The following is a 19,714-nucleotide window of genomic DNA, read 5'->3' as shown; positions in this document are numbered from 1 at the left end:
ACCTCCTCCACGTCTGACACTAACCTCTCTCCCCTGACTCATGTCACCTCCTCCACGTCTGACCCTAACCTCTCTCCCCTGACTCATGCCACCTCCTCCACGTCGGACCCTAACCTCTCTCCCCTGACTCATGTCACCTCCTCCACGTCGGACCCTAACCTCTCTCCCCTGACTCATGTCACCTCCTCCACGTCTGACCCTAACCTCTCTCCCCTGACTCATGTCACCTCCTCCACGTCTGACCCTAACCTCTCTCCCCTGACTCATGTCACCTCCTCCATGTCTGACACTAACCTCTCTCCCCTGACTCATGTCATCTCCGTGTCTGACACTAACCTCTCTCCCCTGACTCATGTCACCTCCTCCATGTCTGACCCTAACCTCTCTCCCCTGACTCATGTCACCTCCTCCATGTCTGACCCTAACCTCTCTCCCCTGACTCATGTCACCTCCTCCATGTCTGACACTAACCTCTCTCCCCTGACTCATGTCACCTCCTCCATGTCTGACACTAACCTCTCTCCCCTGACTCATGTCACCTCCTCCATGTCTGACACTAACCTCTCTCCCCTGACTCATGTCATCTCCATGTCTGACACTAACCTCTCTCCCCTGACTCATGTCACCTCCATGTCTGACACTAACCTCTCTCCCCTGACTCATGTCACCTCCTCCATGTCTGACACTAACCTCTCTCCCCTGACTCATGTCACCTCCATGTCTGACACTAACCTCTCTCCCCTGACTCATGTCACCTCCTCCATGTCTGACACTAACCTCTCTCCCCTGACTCATGTCACCTCCTCCATGTCTGACACTAACCTCTCTCCCCTGACTCATGTCACCTCCATGTCTGACACTAACCTCTCTCCCCTGACTCATGTCATCTCCTCCACGTCTGACCCTAACCTCTCTCCCCTGACTCATGTCATCTCCATGTCTGACACTAACCTCTCTCCCCGACTCATGTCATCTCCCTCTCCCCAGGTAAAGAAGGTAGTGAAGACTACCATGACTCGTACAGTCATCCCCTCTGTGTCTGACAACCTCTCCCTGGATGGAGGGGGGTCTATGACAGGTGTAGGGGGTTATACCACCCCCATGGAGCGGGTCTACAGACAGCCTGGTCCTCCCATGGACTACCCCACCAACACCGTGCCCCGAAACTACCACTACGGACCCCCGGGGGGGTACGAGGACTACCGCCAGGGCTCTCCCTCCATAGGGGAGACCTACGCCAGCCTGAGCGGGGGAGCACGCATGGACGACCGCTACAGGTAGGACAGATGGATCTGTTGTCTCTTTATCTATAGACGTAGAGTTGGGAGACAACGGGTATATTCTCTCCTTTCTCCCTCCTCAACTCTCCCCCCTCTTCTCCTCTATACTTCTCCCCTCCTCCAGGCCAGCTGATGGGTACCGGACCCTGGACTCAGGATACAGAGCCATCAGCAGGAACCAGCTGGACCCATACGCAGCACAGCCACAGGTGGGTCATATGGCGTGTGTGTTAAATATAGTGGGTCGTATGGGCAGTGTGTTGCTGTCAGGACTGCAGAGTGTATTAACGTGATGATATTGTATTGGTCAGGTGGGTCGTATGGGCAGTGTGTTGCTGTCAGGACTGCAGAGTGTATTAACGTGATGATATTGTATTGGTCAGGTGGGTCGTATGGGCAGTGCGTTGGAGCTGTCAGGACTGCAGAGTGTATTAACGTGATGATATTGTATTGGTCAGGTGGGTCGTATGGGCAGTGTGTTGCTGTCAGGACTGCAGAGTGTATTAACGTGATGATATTGTATTGGTCAGGTGGGTCGTATGGGCAGTGTGTTGCTGTCAGGACTGCAGAGTGTATTAACGTGATGATATTGTATTGGTCAGGTGGGTCGTATGGGCAGTGTGTAGTTGCTGTCGGGACTGCAGAGTGAATTAACGTGATGATATTGTATTGGTCAGGTGGGTCGTATGGGCAGTGTGTTGCTGTCAGGACTGCAGAGTGTATTAACGTGATGATATTGTATTGGTCAGGTGGGTCGTATGGGCAGTGCGTTGGAGCTGTCTGGGATGCAGAGGTTTGTCCCGGAGCCGTACGGTCTGGAGGATGACCAGAGGAGTGTGGGATATGACGAGGCAGACTATGGCATGGGACCGGCCATCCACTACGGAACAGTACCACGCAACCAACAAGCCTTCAACCATGGACCGCCCCGCAGGACAGGGTACATGCCCCAGTGTGTGTGGAGGGAGTGTGTGAGGGGGACATTTCTGTTGGTATATTTGTGCAGTAATGTCTGGTCTCCTTCTCTGTATCTCTGATTGTTTATTCAGTCAGTGTAGTGTCCACTCCCTACTAACCCCTACCAGTGTAGTGTCCACTCCCTACTAACCCCTACCAGTGTAGTGTCCACTCCCTACTAACCCCTACCAGTGTAGTGTCCACTCCCTACTAACCCCTACCAGTGTAGTGTCCACTCCCTACTAACCCCTACCAGTGTAGTGTCCACTCCCTACTAACCCCTACCAGTGTAGTGTCCACTCCCTACTAACCCCTGCCAGTGTAGTGTCCACTCCCTACTAACCCCTACCAGTGTCGTGTCCACTCCCTACTAACCTCTACCAGTGTCGTGTCCACTCCCTACTAACCTCTACCAGTGTAGTGTCCACTCCCTACTAACCTCTACCAGTGTCGTGTCCACTCCCTACTAACCCCTACCAGTGTAGTGTCCACTCCCTACTAACCCCTACCAGTGTAGTGTCCACTCCCTACTAACCTCTACCAGTGTAGTGTCCACTCCCTACTAACCTCTACCAGTGTAGTGTCCACTCCCTACTAACCTCTACCAGTGTCGTGTCCACTCCCTACTAACCTCTACCAGTGTCGTGTCCACTCCCTACTAACCTCTACCAGTGTCGTGTCCACTCCCTACTAACCCCTACCAGTGTCGTGTCCACTCCCTACTAACCCCTACCAGTGTCGTGTCCACTCCCTACTAACCTCTACCAGTGTAGTGTCCACTCCCTACTAACCTCTACCAGTGTAGTGTCCACTCCCTACTAACCTCTACCAGTGTCGTGTCCACTCCCTACTAACCTCTACCAGTGTCGTGTCCACTCCCTACTAACCTCTACCAGTGTCGTGTCCACTCCCTACTAACCCCTACCAGTGTAGTGTCCACTCCCTACTAACCTCTACCAGTGTAGTGTCCACTCCCTACTAACCTCTACCAGTGTAGTGTCCACTCCCTACTAACCTCTACCAGTGTAGTGTCCACTCCCTACTAACCTCTACCAGTGTCGTGTCCACTCCCTACTAACCTCTACCAGTGTAGTGTCCACTCCCTACTAACCCCTACCAGTGTAGTGTCCACTCCCTACTAACCCCTACCAGTGTCGTGTCCACTCCCTACTAACCCCTACCAGTGTAGTGTCCACTCCCTACTAACCTCTACCAGTGTCGTGTCCACTCCCTACTAACCCCTACCAGTGTAGTGTCCACTCCCTACTAACCTCTACCAGTGTAGTGTCCACTCCCTACTAACCTCTACCAGTGTCGTGTCCACTCCCTACTAACCCCTACCAGTGTAGTGTCCACTCCCTACTAACCTCTACCAGTGTAGTGTCCACTCCCTACTAACCTCTACCAGTGTCGTGTCCACTCCCTACTAACCTCTACCAGTGTCGTGTCCACTCCCTACTAACCTCTACCAGTGTAGTGTCCACTCCCTACTAACCTCTACCAGTGTAGTGTCCACTCCCTACTAACCTCTACCAGTGTCGTGTCCACTCCCTACTAACCTCTACCAGTGTAGTGTCCACTCCCTACTAACCTCTACCAGTGTCGTGTCCACTCCCTACTAACCCCTACCAGTGTCGTGTCCACTCCCTACTAACCCCTACCAGTGTCGTGTCCACTCCCTACTAACCCCTACCAGTGTCGTGTCCACTCCCTACTAACCTCTACCAGTGTCGTGTCCACTCCCTACTAACCTCTACCAGTGTAGTGTCCACTCCCTACTAACCCCTACCAGTGTCGTGTCCACTCCCTACTAACCTCTACCAGTGTCGTGTCCACTCCCTACTAACCCCTACCAGTGTAGTGTCCACTCCCTACTAACCTCTACCAGTGTCGTGTCCACTCCCTACTAACCTCTACCAGTGTAGTCTCCACTCCCTACTAACCCCTACCAGTGTAGTCTCCACTCCCTACTAACCCCTACCAGTGTAGTGTCCACTCCCTACTAACCCCTACCAGTGTAGTGTCCACTCCCTACTAACCCCTACCAGTGTAGTGTCTACTCCATCACAGGAGTAGTGTTCACTCCATACTAACCCCTTACCTGTTCTCTCCCCTCCCAGGAGCTATGAAGGGACTCTGGATGGAGACATGAGTGGAGCAGGGGACATGTACTACTGGGGAGGTGCACCCCTGGCCCAGGGAGAGAGGGGTAGCATGGCCTCATTGGACAGGTGAGACTCCTTGGTGGTGTATTGTAGATATATCAGGGGTATTCACATCCAAGCCTGCAGGTCCAGACCAGGGCTTAAAATGAACACTCACCATCTGCCAAACGCGGGTACATTTTGTCATTGGTGGGTCAGATGTCTGTTTCACCAGCCATGTTGGTGGGTGGCCAGGGCTCCACAGTGCCAGCATTTCACTCACATTTGTGAATAAAAATAGTCAAGTGTGATTAAATGCTGCAGTAGCTATTTTCAAAGTATTTCTGCAGTTTTTGTCTCATAGCTGGTAAATTAATCCCACAAAGTCAAAGAACTAGGAATCCTATAGCCTATCCCACCTCGCACTGTGTCTGGAGCTGAGTGAAAGATCCATTTTTAGAAGCTTTGTGCACAGGCATAAAAGTTGGTCTAATTTACTTGAAGATGAAGTCTACTGAAGTAAGACTTTGTCTTTGTGTTTCCTGGCTATTTATATTTGTTTTGTTCACAAGTTAGGTTGTTTTTCAATGTTTGAGTTTCAACTGCTAGGGAAGAGAAGACAACTCTGCTGCTTGTCTCACAAGATAAACATGACTCGAGTCACGTTACCATGGTAACCTCCCGTCCTTAAAGGGTCAGGGGATCATTTTTGTTAAGTTTCAGGTCACAAAAAATGTAATTAAATTAAACAATATACCACATTACTTCTTAACAGTAATACATTTATTGTTTTAGAAACATTACAAAGCATGCTCATCTGTATTTTTGTTTTGTTAGTGTAATTTTAGGGAAGGAAATATTTTGGATTATAAAAAAAACAGAGTGGCTGGTAGAGCTTTAAAGCTACCTGCCACAGTGGCTGGTGGACAAAAAAGTGAATTTTAGGACTGGTCCGGACCACTGCTGTTTTTCTGTTCTACCTGATAATGAATTGTACCCACCTGGGGTCCCAGGTCTAAGTCAGTCCCTAATTAGAGGGGAAGAATGATATTCAACAGTGGTACTGAATTCAAGGTCCAGATTTGGAATTTGCCTGCATGTCGCTTTGGATGAAAGTGTTGTATATATTCTCTTACCTGATTGGCCAGCACCCTGAGGAAAGGCCCTGCCACTTCCTGGAGACAGCCTGAGCTGCCAGAGGTCATCGCCATGCTCAACTACAGACTGGACCCCGTCAAGAGCAACGCTGCTGCATACCTGCAGCACCTCACCTTTAAGAACGACAAGGTAATATATACACCTGCAGCACCTCACCTTTAAGAACGACAAGGTAATGGGCACGTTCTTCTGACCAGGTGTTGCTGATGCCTGACAGATCTTACAACGACTGTATTTTTGATGTATTGGTTAACCACATAATATGTTATAGCAATCTGTCAGTCGATGACGTGGCACATAACCATTGGTTGATGCAAGCGTCTGATATATATATATATATATATATATATATGAGGTCGCATTCCCCTGCTCAGACGTCGCTTGCATCAACCAATGGTTATGTGCCACGTCATCGACTGACAGATTGCTATATATATATATATATATATATATATATATAAACTTTATTATTATTTTTTAGAACTTTTATTTAACTAGGCAAGTCAGAACAAATTCTTATTTTCAATGACGGACTAGTAACCGAAAGGTTAACTGCCTTGTTCAGAGGCAGAACGGCAGATTTGTTTTTTACCTTGTCACCTTGGGGATTCGATCTTGCAACCTTTCGGTTACTAGTCCAGCGCTCTAACCGCTAGGCTACCTGACGCCCCTTTTAAGAACTACAAGGTAATATGTGACTTGCTCTATGATAATCAGTCACATTGACCCCAAAACCATTTGGAGTTTTAGACGGTGCTGGAAAGAAGAGAATGGTAGCTTTGTAATGAGGCCAACATGATCTCTCTACTCCAAATATCCAACGAGTTACATGTCATTACATGTTGAGTCCCCACACCATGTTTTTTGAGAGAAACTAGGTCAAAGTTTGTAGTTACTTTTTTAAGACCTTTATTCAAATAATGAATACGGAAACGCATAACATGAAATCCAGTAACTCTACAGACAGTGTCTGTCTGCATCGGTGTTGCATACACATGAATACGTGGCCACATTTGTACACATACACACATTGCACATTGGCTGCATTCACTTATGTTCACACGTGTACATACATGACAGAGAAACACTTGGAAAGACTAAAGGTCACAACCATATGTGCAAAGACTACATGTGGTGTGCACGTGTTTGAACATGTACACGTGCACATCCCATGTAGTCCCTGCACATATTATGGTTGTGACCCGTAGTCTTTCCAAGTCAGATTCCATTCGGAGCGGCTTGGGAGGATAAATAATGAATCAGTTACCACGTTAAATAATATCTCTTATAGTTTCATGTCACAGAGAATGTGTATAGGCTATATTCAAACACATTTTCCCCGTGTGACACGTCCCTGGGGACAGCACATTCAGATGTGCCCAAACGACCCTCTCACAAACCAAGGACCTGACACCAATGACAGTCACACAGAGTAAACAACATCTGAAAAGAGCTAAACCAGAGAAGGGGATGGGGGGGGTGAGAGGTAATACGGGTCAGAGTAATCTAAGCAGCAACTAAAAGGAGAAACTTTAAAGACAATATGACCGCACGTCACCAAAGTATGGACTGACCGTCTCTCTGGGTCTGATTCATGCGGGCTTTGGTTAGCCTTTGCTGCTGGTCCACTGGTTTGAGCTGTTGAACGTTCCATACAAATATAAGTATCAAGATTTAGGAAAGCACTCTCCATGATCACGCATCAAAGTTTTGCACTTGGGCCACACAGAAGGTCTGAAATGTCGGTATCACTCGGATGTCTGGCCTTAAATCCAGGGCTCCATCCTGGGAGCGGCATCGCGTGGACATCTGCCAAATTGTTGATGTAGTAGATGACTCGCTGAATGTCGTCGTAGGACGGCACCTGTTTGCTGGCGATACAACCAGCACACCTCTTCTTCCTTGGAGCCACACCTTCTAGAACGTTAGCACTGCAGTCAGCTTGTCTGCAGAAATTCTGAAACCAGAAAGTAAATTATTTAAAAGTCCTGAACAGTCATTCTGAAAAGCATTTTTTTCTCTCCTGGCTAAATACCAGGAAGTTTGAGAAGACAGGCTGAGTGGGCGTGGAGCTTATATTCATGAGCTAGCCTTGACTGACAGCTCTTTGAAAAGCCTTTGTCGAGCAACTTGGATGCAGTGTTGCAGTAAAATCACCTCAAGCAAATGTGGTGAAACACAAAGAACCTCAAACAATATTGCATCAATTATATATTTATATACATCTCCCGTTTAGAATGTATTTTGTGATGTGGTTCACAGCAGCACTGACAGATGTTTTGAAAGAGACCTTTGTTCCATGCTGACTGAAGACCCAGCTAGCCAGTAACTAGCGAACACCAGACACGGATGAAAGGGGAAACATATAAGTAGCTTTGCCATAGATGAATAGGGTTAACTCTAATTATATTTGCTGAAAACCTACAGTCACATTTTGGCACCAGTAGAGGATCTATCTAGCTATATAAACCATGCTCTTCTGCAAACACACCTTCTCCCATGTTGGTTACAAGCTCCTTTTTGAGCTGACTGTTTCCTTGCAGATCTTGACAATGAGCACTAGATGTTTTTCATCAGAAAAGACGAATAGCAATAAATAATAATTGAAGTCAGTCATCGTCATAATCTACTCTAGTCAATACATGTTCAACTAATATCAACACACTTTCTATAACACACACAACCTGCACTCATTGAAATGCATGCGTGAACACACACACTTTTACTAGTATTGTAAATGGATCATGTTTGATATTAAGATATTTGATAACTATAGACGGCCATGTCATGTATTTTTGTAACCTGTCTTGGACAAATATAAGCACACACATTTTTGTATTATTTCTCTTTTCCCCTGTCTACATTGTTGGGAAGGGCCGTAAGCATGTCACTTAGTCTACACCTGCTGTTTACCTGTAACGTGTACGCTAATAATCAGGAAGCAGGTACAGGGAGTGAATTTAATAAATAAACAAACATGGAACAAAACAAGAAACAGGAGTAGTGTACAGACATGGAACATATAAACAGAAACAATAAGGTCCGGGGGAAGAACCAAAGGGAGTGACAGATGGGGGAGGTAATCAGAAAGGTGAGGGAGTCCAGGTGAGTCTCATGAAGCGCAGGTGCGCGTAACGATGGTGGCTGGTGTGCGTAATGATGACTACACTGGTGACAACGAGCGCCAGAGAGGAGGAGCGCGAGTAGACGTGACATTATCCCAATCATGTGACTAATAAACATTTATTTTATTTGACACGGAAATACATTCCCACTTCTCTTTCATGGTCAGTCAGTCACTCACTTAACTACAAACACTACTAGCTACATGGCAATCTAGGTTGGATGGGCAGAACATCCCCCACTTCACTCACTCACTCGTGCGCACACACACACACACACACACACACACACACACTTGGCTTTAATACACACAAGGTAATATATACACCTATAGCACCTCACCTTTAAGAACAACAAGGTCATCTTTATCTATACACACTTACTTTATATACACAAACAGAACCTGCACACCGACAGCTTTAAAGCCCCTTGCATATCTGTCTCAATTACCTGGTACCCCGTTTATATAGCCATGTTATCATTACTCATTATGTGTTTATATACTTTTGTTATTAAGTGTTGTTACTTTTCTATCATTCTTTCTATTTTCTCTCTGTCTGCATTGTTGGGAAGGGCCCGTAAGTAAGCATTTCACTGTTAGTCTACACTTGTTGTTTACGAAGCGTGTGATGAATAAAATTAGATTTGATTACCCACACACCCTTTATCTAGTTATAAACACAGCCATGCTGCAGGCTACCTAGCTACTGTCTTTCATGTCAGAATGAGAGCAACACACAACCACTATCACCTTCTCCCTCCTTCCCTCTCCTCTCTCCCCCTTCCATCTCCTCTCTCCCTCGTTCCCTCTCCTCTCGCCCTCTCTCCCCTCCAGGTGAAGACAGATGTCCGTCGTATGAAAGGTATCCCATCCCTGGTGTCCATGTTAGACAACCCTAAGAAGGAGGTCCACCACGCCGCCTGCGGAGCGCTCAAAAACATCTCTTATGGACGAGACCCTGACAATAAGATCGCCATCAAGAACTGTGATGGAGTACCGGCCCTGGTCCGACTGCTGAGGAAGACCAGAGACCAGGACCTGACCGATACTATCACAGGTAATACTACTGCGGTTACTACTAGTGTACTGCTGCGGTTACTACTAGTGTACTGCTGCGGTTACTACTAGTGTACTGCTGCGGTTACTACTAGTGTACTGCTGCGGTTACTACTGGTGTACTGCTGCGGTTACTACTGGTGTACTGCTGCGGTTACTACTGGTGTACTGCTGCGGTTACTACTGGTGTACTGCTGCGGTTACTACCGGCGTACTGCTGCGGTTACTACCGGCGTACTGCTGCGGTTACTACCGGCGTACTGCTGCGGTTACTACCGGCGTACTGCTGCGGTTACTACCGGCGTACTGCTGCGGTGGTGATGATGATCCGTCACACTCTTTCTCAGGCACGCTGTGGAACTTGTCATCTCACGACTCAGTGAAGATGGAGATCGTTGACCACGCCCTGCACGCCCTCTCAGACGAGGTGATGGTAGCTCACTCGGGCTGGGAGAGAGCGAACGAGGCAGGAGGAGAGGAGAACCTCAAACCACGACACCTGGAGTGGGAGACGTCCCTCACCAACACCGCTGGCTGCCTGAGGTACGGAGAGGGGGAGGGAGAGAGGGATGGATTGTACAGTGAGAGGAAAAAGAGGAGGGTGATATGGCCATAATATCATATCACAATATGTTTCTCATTTTTTACGGTATTTTAAAGTTTCTGAATAATAAAAGTTGTAAATATGTTTTATGCTTCAACATTGACTGTAGAATTGCAACAAATTAATTCTTAATGATTTTATGGGTCTTTTTCCATTCTGATGGTTTTATACTCAACCAAGCTAGGACCAAACTGACTGTGATGTCGTCCAGTTTGTCAAACTTTTCATTTATCTTAGTACTGTATGAAAATATCATGATAGAAGATATTGCAAAAATACATACCAGTATTGAAGATGTATCGGCCTGCCATAAAACAGTAATGTATAGTCCATGAGTGACTGGTGTGTTGTGTGTTGGTCTTGCAGTGCTGTGTGTGTATGTGCATGTCTGTACAGGTGTGCCTGAGGAATTCCCAGAAGGTAGGGCAGAGTGGGAATGTGCTGTGTTCTCCAGTGGGTGTGTCTGTCTCTGTTAAAGGCAGGCTACAACACAATGACTGGCCCAGTAACCTGATCTACGATCTCACTGTCCCCTTACTATACTGGAGTATAACAACCACAGGCTGCGTCCTAAATGGCCCCCTATCCCCTATATGGGCATCCCTAACATTAGTGCACCACATAGAGAAAAGGGTGCTTTTTGGGACGTGGCCACACCCTTTCAGTCTTTCAGTCTCTGAAAGCAACACACTGACATAGGACCACTCAGTGTTTTATTACTAATGGTTGTGTGCTGGAATCCTTATGTGGCCACTGATTGTAGCCACTCTCATTCCTCCCCCTCTCTCTCTCTCTCTCTCTCTCTCTCTCTGCCCATTTTATTCTGTCCCCCTCTGTTTCTGTATTGCTTGTTTTTTTTTGCTTTCTCACACCCCTTCTCCCCCTCTCTCTCCCGCTCTCTCTAAAACAGGAACGTGAGCTCAGAGCGCAGTGAGGCCAGGAGGAAGCTGAGAGAGTGCACAGGATTGGTCGACTCGCTCATGTACATTGTCCAATCACAGATCAACCTGAAAGACGTGGACAACAAGGTGTGCACGCACACACTGCTGTTTTTCTTGTGATCCTGAACTTTGATTGTGTGTCCGCATGTATTTTAATCCAGTTCTCCTTTTCCTTCGTCTGATCCCCTCCCCCTCTCTCTCCCCCTCTCTCTCCCCCCTCTCTCCCTCTCTCTCCCCCTCTCCTCCTCTCCTCGCCCCCTCTCCTCGCCCTCTCCCTCGCCCCCTCTCCTCCCCCTCTCTCTCGCCCCCTCTCCCTCGCCCCCTCTCTCTCGCCCCCTTTCTCTCGCCCCCTCTCTCCCCCCTCTCTCTGTCTCCAGCTGATAGAGAACAGTATGTGTCTGCTGCGGAATCTGTCCTATCAGGTATTGTTGTAGTTCACATTGTTCTCCTTTCTGTTTCTTTCTACAGTGATTCATCCTGCCTTTTAGTAATGTGTTGTGACCTTTTGAATTGTACTTTAAAGAGATTCTCTGGTACTTCTGTAGACTTTTTAGCCAGTAGTTCTTAGTGTTGCATGGTATACCCAAACTTCTGTACTTTTTCAAAACCAGCACATGACAAACGGTTCGGTACTAGATAAAAAAAAACGTTTGGTGCTTCTGTCAAATGAGTGTCACGTCATCTACTGATTAAGAGAGGATCGAGTTTGTTTATCAGCACAGCCGAGGTCCCCTTATGGCGTGAGAGCACGGTGCCTGCTCCACTTCCCCATGGCTAGCACTAGCCTGTTCTGAGGAAACACTGATTGTGACCAAAACCTTTATTCATTCACTTTGTCTCTCCCGCCTCACGTCTGTCCCAGTCAATATCCTATTTGCTCGAGCCTTGAACTGGCTGTGTGTGTGAATAATGTCATGGGTCTTAGAGACACACTTTTATAAAATAAGAGATTGCTTCTTCTACGCAAATGTTGTTGATCAGTACAATAAAATAAGTCCCAAATGGAAGGGAAACAATTGTTTTTCATCTGTAGCACCATGAAATCAGCCAGAAAGCTCTAACTCAATTCATGCTCACGCTGCTATTGAATATGCATTCACCTGCATTGTGAATACACCTAGGCTACATCTTGATTTACCCAGTTTATCAATTGAGATTTATTGTTCAAATACATTATTACCATGATGTTATGTAGTTGGATTAGTAAAAAAATGAAGTCAAATTGATTGTATAATTCATTCATTAACGCATACATTCAAAAATCAAACATTTAAAATAAACCTCAAAGATCTGTCTGGATCAAGTGCCATTATGTGACTTTGGCCATGGTATTATTTTAGTACTTTATCGAGTATTGTGACACTTAACCTGGTATCCGCATCGAAGTCGAAATTCTACCATCGGGACAACACTGTTCACAGTTCTGAAAGTAGCGCTCACGAGCCAAAAGTGGTCCCTGAAAATGGTGTACTACGTCACATATGTATAGATATGCGCACAATGTCAGTGCTCACTCTGCATCTTGCTAGCTGTCACTCAAATGGTGAGGGGCTGAAGCTCACTGGCTAGAACTTGAATTGCTAGGGGGGCTGACCCACACGGGGGGAAAATGAAGCAGTATAGTTCCCAGAAAAAGTTGCTTTCAAACTAGGGATTTTGTGGCTAATTGATGTAAGACAGTAATTCTGCTCCTAGATTATGTATGAACAACATGTTGACACATCAGCCCAAAGCCGGAGGTGTAAAGAAAATACTTAGTAGGCACCAACGTTTTGCAGCATGTCTTTAAATAAGCAATATTATACTGTATGATTTTAAACTTGACTTGACCTTAGGTTCACCGGGAGGTGCCGGGCGCTGAGCGCTACCAGGAAGCCATGTCCCTCAACCAGGGCCCCGCCCCTCCACTGGAAAGACCAACCGCTTCAGCTCCGCAGGGGCAAAGGTCAGTGTGTGTGTGTTCTCGTGTGCGCGGGTGCCTGTCTGTCTGTCTGGTTTGTGTGTGAGAGAGTGTTTATATTATCTGTCAGTGGAAGGAAGGCAGAGTGAGAGTGATGCAGTTGTTGACTGTAGTGTGTGTGTGTACACAGTATAGTGACAGTGTAGCAGGAAAGAGAGACAGCAGAGAACCAGTGGTAGGCCTGGGATGTTGAATACTATTTACCCCCATCCTAAAGAATGTTCAGTCTCACTCCTTAATGTCTGTGTGTCTGATGTCTGTCTGTCTGATGGAAATGATTTGTTTCTCTATTTGTGAACAGACATTTTGTTTTTGATGGTTTGTCTTTGTGCTGGCGTGCATGTTAGTGTGTGTTTTCTGCGATAGTTTCTAATCCTACATGTGATCAATGCTGGTGCTTTGGTGGAGGAGGTGTCTGGGTGGCTGGGTCACTGCTGCTGTTCTCGCTTGACTCAAATCATCTTCCTCTCTCCTCCTATCATTTATTCCTCCCTCGTTCTGCTCTCCTTCTCTCTGCTGTGGAACAGATGACTGGTGTTCTAAAGGTAAGCTCTGACTCTCTGACCTCTGCTTGTCTGCTGGTTAGAGCATTGATTAGGACTGGCTAATGATGTGTCATTGTCATGCTCTCTGCCGTCTCCTAGAGGACGATGTGTGTAAGAGAGGCAGTGTGCAGCGTGTGAGAGAGAGTGTGTGTTAGCATGTGTGCTCCTACCTAGCGGCTTTTTCAGTGGCTCACAGAGGTGTGTGGTTCTAGAGCGCCATAGCGGGCAGGGGGTTCTAGAACGCCATAGCGGGCAGGGGGTTCTAGAGCACCATAGCGGGCAGGGGGTTCTAGAGCACCGCAGTGTGGGCGGGGGGTTATTGAGTGTTCTTTGCATCTTCCTGAGTGTTCTGATGTTCTGTTGCAGGGAGAAATGAGGACGGAGCAGATATGATTGACATTCCAAAGAGGACTACACCTGCCAAAGGTAACACAGTATAAAGTGGCATCATGCAGACTGGAATATGATGTTTCTCCTGTCCACTCCTCTATTGTACTGATCTGAAACAAGTGACCAGGCGACAGCTAAGCCAGCCTGATGAGCTTCCCATCACATTGTTTTCACTCATGGTGCTTTCAAGACAACTGGGAAACGAGGGTCAAATCATGTCAGTGATCTTCAGGTCTGAAACTCCGAGGTCTATGAGGAGGCCCGAGTTTCTGACTTGGAATTCCTAGTTGGATGACCGTACAAAGTGACCCCCCAGATTTATGAATGCAGCAACAGTGCAGGTGAAAAGGAGAAGACAAGGAGACGTGTCTACATGTTTCTAACACCTCTCCCTCCGTGTGTGTGTGTGTGTGTGTGTCCGTCCAGGTTATGAGTTGTTGTTCCAGCCGGAGGTGGTGCGTGTCTACACCTCTCTGCTGAAGGAGAGTAAGAACCCCACCGTGCTGGAAGCCTCCGCCGAGCTGTGCAGAACCTGTGTGCCGGACTGGACCGTGAGTCAACCACACCACCACCACACACCTTGATACGCCACTGCCTGTCAGTTTAACCCAAACACCACCAGGCCCAACACCACCACACACCTTGATACGCCACTGCCTGTCAGTTTAACACAACCACCACCAGGCCCAACACCACCACACACACCTTGATACGCCACGGCCTGTCAGTTTAACACAACCACCACCAGGTCCAACACCACCACACACACCTTGATACGCCACTGCCTGTCAGTTTAACACAACCACCACCAGGTCCAACACCACCACACACCTTGATACGCCACTGCCTGTCAGTTTAACACAACCACCACCAGGCCCAACACCACCACACACTTGATACCCCACTGCCTGTCAGTTTAACCCAAACACCACCAGGCCCAACACCACCACACACCCTTGATACGCCACTGCCTGTCAGTTTAATCCAAACACCACCAGGCCCAACACCACCACACACCTTGATACGCCACTGCCTGTCAGTTTAACCCAAACACCACCAGGCCCAACACCACCACACACCTTGATACGCCACTGCCTGTCAGTTTAACACAACCACCACCAGGCCCAACACCACCACACACCTTGATACGCCACTGCCTGTCAGTTTAACCCAAACACCACCAGGCCCAACACCACCACACACCTTGATACGCCACTGCCTGTCAGTTTAACACAACCACCACCAGGCCCAACACCACCACACACCTTGATACCCCACTGCCTGTCAGTTTAACCCAAACACCACCAGGCCCAACACCACCACACACCTTGATACCCCACTGCCTGTCAGTTTAACCCAAACACCACCAGGCCCAACACCACCACACACCTTGATACGCCACTGCCTGTCAGTTTAACCCAAACACCACCAGGCCCAACACCACCACACACCTTGATACCCCACTGCCTGTCAGTTTAACACAAACCACCACCAGGCCCAACACCACCACACACCTTGATACGCCACTGCCTGTTAGTTTAACCCAAACACCACCAGGCCCAACACCACCACACACCTTGATACGCCACTGCCTGTCAGTTTAATCCAACCACCACCAGGCCCAACACCACCACACACCTTGATACCCCACTGCCTGTCAGTTTAACCCAAACACCACCAGGCCCAACACCACCACACACCTTGATACGCCACTGCCTGTCAGTTTAATCCAAACACCACCAGGCCCAACACCACCACACACCTTGATACGCCACTGCCTGTCAGTTTAATCCAAACACCACCAGGCCCAACACCACCACACACCTTGATACCCCACTGCCTGTCAGTTTAACACAACCACCATTGGGTCCACACATCCCTTTCAGCCTCCTTACTTGACCTCTAACAGAAACCCTTTACACCTGGACTGTAAGTCAACCACAGTATAATCACAAACCACCGCCTTTCTAGACCCTTATTAAACCACAGTCTAGTACTCAAAACAGTCTGTCCATTTCCTGAACGCAGAATACACTAGAATAACCATTGACCTGTATGTATTCCCCCTCTGTGTCTCAGTATGGGCGGTATATCCGTAGCATTGTTGCGTCAGGAGAAGGGTCTTCCCCCATGATGACAGAGCTGTTGGCCCATGGTAACGACCGGTGGTCAGGGCCATGTCTGAGCTCTGAGGAACCTGGCTATCGACGCCGCAACAGAGACCTGCTCGGTTAGTCCTGTTTCTGTGGAACTGTTTTTCCCTCTCCCTATTTCACTCTCGCTCTCTCTCTCTCTCTACCACTCCCTCTCTTTCTCCCTCTCTCGCGCTCTCTTTGAGCCGACCTGTGTTAGTAAATACTATAGCTATATATCTCTACCTCTCCTTGTCTCATGTAGGTAAACATGCAGTTCCACACCTGGTATCCAACCTGCCTGGTGGGGGTCAGAGCTCAGCCTGTGAGGGCTCTGTCAGAGGAGACGGTGGTGTCTGTACTGAGCACCCTTCATGAGGTTCTGGGCTCCAGCCTGGACGCTGCCAAGATCCTCAGAGCCTCGCAGAGGCATCGAGAGACTGGTGCTCATCAATAAGGACGGGTAAGCTGGTGTGTGTGTGACAAAAAGAGGTGCATGTGTGTCTATCCATCAGTAAGGATGATGTAGAACAGGGAGGGAATCAAACTTAGTCTCTGGTGGGCTGAGGCCTGCAGGGTTTCTCCCTTTTACTGATCAGTTAGACACTAAATGAAAAGAAAAACCAAAAGAGCCACGTCCCTCCAGAGAGTGTAGTTGAACCTCCCCCTGGGGTGGACTGGGGGTGTGTAGTTGGACCTCCCCCGGGGTGGACAGGGGGGTTGTGTAGTTGACCTCCCGGTGACTGGGGGTGTGTAGTTGAGACCTCCCCGGGGTGGACTGGGGTGTGTAGTTGACCTCCCTGGGGTGGACTGGGGGTGTAGTCGACACTCCCGGGTGGACTGGGGGTGTGTAGTTGACCTCTCCCCACTGGGTGTCTGACTGGGGGTGTGGTAGTTGACCTCCCCGGGGTGGACTGGGGGTGTGTAGTTGAGCTTCTCCCCCGGGTGACTGGGGTGTGTAGTTGACCTCCCCCTCGAGTGGACTGAGGGTGTGTAGTTAGACCTCCCCTGGGGTGAACTGGGGGTGTGTAGTTGACCTCCCCCCGGGGTGGACTGGGGGTGTGTAGTTGACCTCCCCTGGGTGACTGGGGTGTGTGAGTTGACCTCCCCCCTGGGGTGGACTGGGGTGTGTAGTTGACCTCCGCCCGGGGTGGACTGGGGTGTGTAGTTGACCTCCCCTGGGGTGGACTGGGGGTGTGTAGTTGACCTCCCCCTGGGGTGGACTGGGGGTGTGTAGTTGACCTCCCCTGGGGTGGACTGGGGGTGTGTAGTTGACCTCCCCCGGGTGGACTGGGGGTGTGTAAGTTGACCTCCCCCGGGGTGGACTGGGGTATGTAGTTGACCTCCCTCCGGTGGGTTGTTCGACTGGGGGTGTGTAGTTGACCTCCCCCGGGGTGGACTGGGGGTGTGTAGTTGACCTCCCCCGGGTGACTGGGGGTGTGTAGTTGACCTCCCCCGGGGTGGACTGGGGGTGTAGTAGTTGGACTTCTCCCGGGGTGACTGGGGGTGTAGTTGACTTCCCGGGTGACTGGGGGGCTTCCTCCCGTGTGGTTGCACCTCCCCCGGGTGACATGGGTTGACCTCCCCCGGGGTGCGTGGTTGACCTCCCGGGGGTGCGTGGTTGACCTCCCGGGGTGCGTGGTTGACCTTGTTACCCCGTTTCCTCCTGGGGTAGACTTCGGGGTAATTGTGTATTTGAATCACCTCTGTTTGATGCTGTTTCTCTCTCTGGAGTCCTCTAGTTCTGTCTCCTGATAGGAACCCGGTCCAGAGCGTAGAGGTGCGTGGTGCAGGGCTGATACTCCAGTTAGTTTGGGGCTATAAGGAGTTGAGAAGACCCTGGAGAAGGATGGCTGGAAGAAGACTGACTTCATGGTGAACCTCAACCTCCCACAGCACCCAGCCCCGGGTCAACGGAGGATATGAAGACAGTACGCTGCCGCTCAGACAGGGGTGAGACAGACAATAACATCTAGCAACACACACACCTAGAGGTCTTCACAGTGCAGGTCTACCCCAATATCCGAGACCTGACTCTGAAACTAAGTGTGTGAGTGTAAATTGTCCCCTGGGGTCTGGGTTTGGATCCATGTTTGATTGCCACAGGTCTCTGGTCTCTGGTCTATGTAACTGCAGCTGATGGGACCAGACCATGGCTCTGAATAGCCTCATAGCTGTTTGTATTCAGTGGTTTTCTGTGGGGACCCCATTCCCCCCACTAGAATATCTCCCAACCCCCACCCCACCACCTAAATCTATTGACTACAACCTCACACCACAAATCTAAATGACACAATCCCACACCACAAATCTAATGTCCTGACAACCCCACCCCACCACCAATCTAATGACACAACCCCACCCCACCACCTTAATCTAGAATGATACAACCCCACCCCACCTAACAATCTAATGACACAAATCCCCACCCCACCACCAATCTAATGATTGCCCCACCACCAATCTAATGTTACAACCTCCACCCCACCACCAATCTAATGTTACAACCTCCACCTCCCACCACCAATATCTAATGTCACAACCCCCCCCCACCACCATTATCAATGTCACAGCCCCCACACACCAATCTATATGCCAACCCCCACCCCACCACCAATTAATTCACAACCCCACCCCACCATCTAATACCACAACCCCACCCCACCACCAATCTAATGTTTACAGCCCCACCCCACCACAGTCTAATCAACCCCCACCACCAATCCTAATACACAACCGCACCGCCAGTCTAATGACACAGCCCCGCACCACCACCAGTCTAATGACACAGCCCCACTTACACCGCAGTCTAATGACTACCCCCACCCACCACCAGTCTATATTACCCCCCACCAAGTCTAGTGTTCAGCCTCCACCCCACCACCAAGTCTAATGACTGACCCCCACCCCACCACCAGTCTAATGACACAACCACCACCCCACCACCAGTCTAGTATTTTTAGCCCCACCCCACCACCAATCTAGTATTTACCCCCCACCACCTGTCTAATGTTACAACCCCACCCCCCCACCACTGATCCCTAATGTCACAACCCCCACCCCACCACCAGATCTAATGTTGCAGCCCCCTTACCATAATCCCCTATTTGGTCCCCCCCACCCCCACCACTGATCCTAGTGTCACAGCCCCCTTTACCTGGAGTCTAAAGTATTACAGCCCCACCACCACCTGTCCTGATGTTACAGCTGCACCCCACCACCAGTCTAATGTCACAGCCCCACCCCACCACAAGTCCCTGATATTTTATTTGCCCCACCCAGTCTAATACTACCCCCACTTACCATGATCTAGTGTCACGCCCCACCCCACTGGAGTCTGTGTCCCACCACCGCAGTCTAATGTACTAACCACCCACCCCACCACCAGTCTAATGACTGGCCCCCCACCCCACCACCAGTCTA

General features: G+C 49.2%; 1 pseudogene; it reads left to right on the top strand.

Annotated features, from left to right (window-relative positions):
• LOC123738725 (catenin delta-1-like) overlaps positions 1-16,748 on the top strand; it is a 37,467-nt pseudogene extending 20,719 nt beyond the window's left edge.
• Positions 16,749-19,714: the final 2,966 nt, after the last annotated feature.

This window comes from Salmo salar, unplaced genomic scaffold (genome assembly GCF_905237065.1).
Source record: "Salmo salar unplaced genomic scaffold, Ssal_v3.1, whole genome shotgun sequence".
In the NCBI taxonomy this organism is placed as follows: domain Eukaryota; kingdom Metazoa; phylum Chordata; class Actinopteri; order Salmoniformes; family Salmonidae; genus Salmo; species Salmo salar.
The sequence above is the reverse complement of the archived record's forward strand: the minus strand, read 5'-3'. Positions and strand labels throughout refer to the sequence as shown.